Raw genomic sequence first — 6,369 nt, 5'->3', positions numbered from 1 at the left:
GCTAGACAGTAATCTTACCCCCAGATTGCCAAGATGGCGGGGACAAAATTGATCACCGTAATTGAGGTAGTTTAGTTTGTTTAAGTATCAGATTGCTTCGTAATTAAAATTTGATTCTATATGTAATGTTACCCAACTTTGATGTTTTTAGCGTCAGCTTTCATATTGTGATTCAATTATATTCCCTAAATAGATAGTTGTGTAAAGGTACTACAAACTAAAATGGACTTATGACTTCTGAAACAGAAATCTAAGAATCTTACCCTTATATGGTCACTTTGTAAAGATACAACTTTAATTACTAGGAATATAAATTACATTCACAGGAACAATAGTTCAATGGTCTGAGGTTTTAAAATATTTCGCAACTGCGGTCAAGTGAACATGTTTATTTTACAGATCGGTGACCTTTTGGGGGCTACAAACCTTGGTACGCAAAAGTGCGAGAAAAACATGTAAGTCTTTTTATTAAACCTCCTGAAATGTTTCATAAAATTAATTTCGCTTGTTTTTTGTTCTCCGTTCAATTTCAGTAATCAGCTATTAAATTTACTTTTATATGCCTGCGGAAATGTAGACGATACGCAGAATTGCAGACTCAATTTCCGTGAGGCGGTAAGGGCTAACATTAACCAACCCTCTTTAAATTTACTGTCTTCATACAGTTCACAGTATTTTGCTGAAACAGAGTATAATGACTGTATAGACATGATCAATGTAAGTTTTTCTACTATCCATATTTATTACTTTTCAGACGTCAACAGTACTTCAAAATGCAGTTTGCGTGACAGGATATTGTAGCTTTGTTCGGTGTTTGCGAAGAATCAACTCGGAAAGATTAGTTAGTACCTTATATTTCTTGAATATAAAATCGATATTATTCACTCAGTTATGCAATTCGAGCTCGTGGCGAAAAAATCGTATATTGGTCGCAAATTTCACAGAAAATAAAAACATCATGTCAGACCAAACAACGATAGCCCAAAAATCTGAATATTTTATTACATAATTACAACACTTTGGTTAGCCGATGATAAGACACACATTTAGATATATTTTTGATTTCCTAATCGTTACTTGAATAACGCAAACATTTTAGAACGCGAATTCCCCAAAACACTAACTATGGCAGTGATAACAGAGCAATTCCGAACAATGTGATTTTCTTGGTAATTTCAACAAAACAGTGATTTTAGTATAATTTGTGTCAATGAAATTATCTTTGTGGCAACCTCTCAGAATTCTTTAGATATCGCTTTGTAACTTCTTTTTTTTCTTCTTTTCGTTAAATAGATCTGTTGATGTAGTCATTTAAAAACGTGATATTGCACTGTTTTTTTCTCTTAATGAAAAGAGTCAAAACTAGGGTTGACTATTAATAAGTTTGCCTGTTAAAGTACCGACATTCCCAAACATCGAAGAATCGTTATTTTTTGTGACATTTTCCAAATTTGGACACTTAATTAATTAGGATATTTATATGATACAATATTTTTTATTTAATTTATTTTAGACTTACACGGTAAGGATACAATGCCTACTTAACAAACACATTGATCAGACCGCAGTTAAACATTAATAATTACTATTATTAACGCTACTAATCATTAGTACATACGAATAATATACTTATCAAAAATTATGTATTACATAAATATGTAATATGTAAATTATCTTGTTTTCATAGCTTGACTGTTTTTATCATAATTTGTTACTTAAAATAATTATCAACCAAAAATGGTTGATAATTATTTTTATCAATCAAAAATGGTTGATTTTATCAACCAAAAATGGTTGAAAAAGTACCTAATCAATTTAATAATTAATGGAAATGTAAATTTTGCAGTTGGATGACTTATCGAAATTTACGGGTTTAATAAGGAATGTCAGTAAGGACGGGGATTTTCCTTTTTTTTGTTGAAAGTTTCCCTTTCATGGCGTGTAACTTCCGGGAAATTTTACAGTTGGAAAATTACCGCTTTTAGATCGCTGGTAATTAAAACCGGTTAACTGAACAATGAAGGAAGAATTAATTATTGTTTTTAAAAACTATGTTAATTTTATGAAAAGAACTTATGAAGAACTGGAGTAAATTAAAGCATTGATTTGAACAAAGCTTACTTAACATAACTCAACCACTCAAGCTTGTTGAGTGGTATTTAGATGCCCCTGGCATTTTCAATTTTTTTTTGAGGATTGTGGCAATTTTAGAAATTTCTTGGAGGGTTTAAAAAACTTCTAGAGACTTCTGGCAATTTTTGGGTGGTTTTCAGTAGTATTTAGAAGACTCTGAAAGTTCTAATATGATTTTATAGGCTTTTTATTTTGAAGGGTTACGTTGTTTTGAGTGGCTTACACATTTGCACTTTGTCAATCTTGCCAAGTTTTTCAGCTGTGACGTCATACTACTTTTGTTTGATTATCGGTATAAATTTAATAATTAAAAAAAACCGCCTTGTATATTGAACAAGAATGACATTGCAGCATGTTTGATGGTATTCTAATAATATCTTATCGCCTAGAATTAAATCCAAACAATACTCATGTTTCGTTAGTTTGTATATTATTATCTCTCTAATGCTTTCATTTTCAGATTAGTCAATGTTACTCTGAATCAAGCCAGGACAATCCTGCTGAAGAACAACAGGATCAAGTAATTCTTTATAAAAATATAAATTCGTGTATTTTGACTATCGCTAGATGCTCCTCTATCAACCCGATTACTGGTCAATCACAATCCAGTACTATCACTACGGTGAATTACAATTCGTATGGACAACCACGCTATTCAACTAGTTTAGTATCAAACGCTTTGCAGATTAATCCTTCAGGAGATTTAAGAATATTGGCTTTACCTGCCACAAGCACAATTCAAGACATTTATTTATGTCCATTTCAAGCTAATTTTAGAGAATCTACTTGGCCAGGGTACAACTGTTAATGTTTTATGATTATACATAAATATTAGGTCTTTGATTAGGGTTCGAAGGTGTAAACAACCCCAATCAAGGAACTGCTTTTGTGAGGTAAATTAGTTCAGATTTAGTAGAAAATCGAATGTACAGTGGCATCTACTGTTAAGAAATGGCGCTGAAATAAATACTTATTAATCTATACTGTATGGTGTTGTGATTTCCTATCTCAAAAGTATTAGATGTTCATCAGCTGAAGCTATCTACACTCAATAGATGGTGCCACGACTGGTTTTCTGTCCGTCCAGACGTCATTTTTACAACGCCATCTGTCACCCAGTACCCCAACATAAGATGGTGCTCTCTTTTCAGCTATCATATGGAGATGAAGATTGACCAATTGATCTTGACCATAGTTTTGACTATCGGTTTTGGTTTTTGGACTTTTGCGCATTTTTTTAGTTGGTGTTAGCAGTTAGCGCCCTTTTTTCGAAATAACGCAAACTACAACTTATTGACAGATCGATAAAACAGTTAATTTTAAAGAATATTTATTATTTGTAGGCTCCGCCCAGCTGCCTGCCAATGTGTCCAGATACCAACTTTCCAGCGGTTCACTTACTATATAGTTCATACATACAATAATAGAAGTTATTAAAAAAATATGAATGATCCTAAGAAATTTGTGAAAAATACTCTTTTTAGTCCTTCAGTGACTGGGAGTACCTACGAGGACTTCACACAACATGCTATTTTGCTCCCTGCTATGGAAAAACCACCACCAAAACCTGTAGTAAATATTGTTCCTGTAAATAATTTGAGTACTAATATTAAACTTTTTCGATTTAAATTAATTTTGCTATTTAGCTAGTTTTGTTTATTACTGTACTATGAGTAATAACAAGTTCCTGTGTGCCTTTTATGATTGCTCACTCAACTTGTCAAAGTTTTAATTTGAAAAGAAGAATCTTGAAACTTAGTATAACAATTCCTTGACTTAACAGGTGTTAAATCATTATTTCCATCAAAAGTAAAAGATTTGCAATTTATGGGTTCTTTGAGTTGCATAATCATCTCTTTCAGTATACCCTCAATCAATGCCATAGGAGATCATCATGCCATTATCGTGCTAGAGCAATATTTGTTAGAGAAATTAAGGTCATTGTAGAAGAAGTGAATAAATACTCTATATTAGAGATATTGATATTATTAATCAAATAACAAAATTATATTATTTATTTTCCAAAGTAAGATTCATTAGTCCTTTCACATAATTTTATTCAGTGACAGAAATTTTTGTAAAATACAACAAAATGCAGCTACAAATAAATGTGGAAATGTAATTATCAGGGTAACATGGATAACAAAAAAGCATAATTATTACTGTTTATTCTAATAATCTAGTATATTAGTTATTTGTACTAATGAGTAGTCAATGCAAGTCTCTTAGACCAACATCTCATCTTTTGTTGAAGGGATAATTGGTTATATTTTTGTCATTTCAAAAATGACCTGTGGTATATAATAAAAATATCCCACATCTAAGTAGCAGGCATGGTTAATACAAGAGCTAAGTGGAATAATCTACATGAAAAAACGGTTTTTTTTTTGCTTCACCAAAATGTCGGAATTTTGTAGGTAAATTTTGATTAAAACTACCCTTTTTTGATAGGGTATGCATTATTATATGCGTATGACCACCAAAACGTGCCACCCCCTCTTTTTGTTTGTTGTTTTCATTTTACTTACCACTCCCTTCCAACGTTTCAATATATCTTGGAAAACTGCCTATAATGCTCAACTCAGTGGTTTCAATTCTCAAATTAACATATGACCAATGAACCCTCTTACTTAGGTTGAAAGAATTATCATTTCTACCTTCTTTTGCCTTAAAATTAATCTAATTAAAGGGTAAATAATTTGTAATAAAATAAAAGCACCCAAGATTCTACAAATGTTATATCAAAGTAGTAAAATTTCTCCAAAAACATAAAACACATCGTCATTACGTACTGCTGCTACTTCTTCTAGCATTACTGGAACTGCGTAAACTATCAGAAAACTCCAGAACTAAAGTATCCCATAGATTCATCTGATTTTGCTCTGCTATGATAGTTTGAATTAATTGTCAGATCCTCCTCCCTCTGTAAGACCGCAATTCGTATGACCTTCTAGACTTGCACTTTTTTATTAGCACAATAATAAGCACTACTAGTAAAATAATGAAAAGTATTACTCCTAGTACTATGGCAGCTATTACTCCGATGCTTGGAAGAGTTTCTGCAAATGAAAACTGTTAAAATACAGAAGTTGGCTGTACAGGAAACTTACGATAAGCATTAACACTGTAGCTTTTCTGATTGCCTTGTCGATCAACTGCTATTAGTTGTAAATCAGGATTGCAGCAGGACTCACCTGCAATTGAATTTCCTGTAATTGAATTTTTAGTACCTACAGTGTATCCGTATGGGACGTATAAGCCTTTGGGGATTCTGTTTAGTCGCATTAAGCCTGCAGTAACAAAATCAATATTAACTGAAGTTTAAAAATTTAAAGTAATAAAATTTGAAAAACTTGAGTCTACATCTCTAGCCACAACCTCTATTGTCCAAATGCCTTTATAACACTGGGAAAAAAAGACTTCTGTGTAGTCACTTTTGTAATGATATTCCAATTCCGGAGCAGTATCATCCATTATTTGTACTCCCACATCTATCAATACTTTCTTTTGTACAGTTTGAAAACCGCTTTTTTACAATAAAACTGATTTCGTCTTGATAATTTCCTGAACGGGTTAGTATTGATAATATGACCATAGTGTGTCCCTGTGGCTCTAAATAGCTCCTAAGAACATGATGCATTTATTATTTATAATTACTAACAATTATAAGCTTACTGAAAGCTTGACAGTCTGTGTAAAATGGCTCTAGAATAAGTACATTGGTATGTAATATATTGAGCCGTTGTTCCATGGTTGGTGATTTCGAAATATATTTGGGCCCATGTTTGAGCATCTGTCGCAGTAAATAGTTTAGATCCCAGCCCAACTTCAATTGAAATTAACTGAAGTAGTGACCTGTGAATGTATTTATAGTTTCGACACTAATTTCGCTTTTAAAATACAGACCTTTAACATCTTTTCCTTTAATTAAAGTATACAAAGGCTCTGCGAGTCGCGATTTACTTAATATATCAATGGCATTTTTATTTCCAATATCCGTTGTGTTATCTCTATTTTCAGTGACATAGTTTAGATGGCCGTTGTTGAATTTATAACTTATATTTTTCAACAATGTCTCGCCATTACTATCTAACAAGCTGACGTCGGTTATATGACCTATATCGCCGGTAACGCCTAATTTCAACATATCCTTGTTTACTGAGTTATTCCCTAGAAAATATATTTATTTATTTCAAAATCTTTGCACTTTCTTTTATATACGCAGGGTACCAGTAC

At 32.2% G+C, this 6,369-nt stretch overlaps 1 long non-coding RNA gene across 1 annotated transcript; it reads left to right on the top strand.

Moving 5' to 3' along the window:
• Positions 1-352: 352 nt before the first annotated feature.
• On the top strand, positions 353-833 carry LOC145738181 (uncharacterized). The gene is made up of 3 exons (XR_014180629.1): positions 353-455; positions 534-717; positions 755-833. It is a non-coding gene; the product is annotated as an uncharacterized LOC145738181 (long non-coding RNA).
• Positions 834-6,369: the final 5,536 nt, after the last annotated feature.

Source organism: Ips typographus, linkage group LG15, assembly GCF_016097725.1.
Source record: "Ips typographus isolate SLU linkage group LG15, UJ_Ityp_2.0, whole genome shotgun sequence".
NCBI lineage: Eukaryota > Metazoa > Arthropoda > Insecta > Coleoptera > Curculionidae > Ips > Ips typographus.
This window is presented reverse-complemented; position numbering and strand designations above follow the sequence as displayed.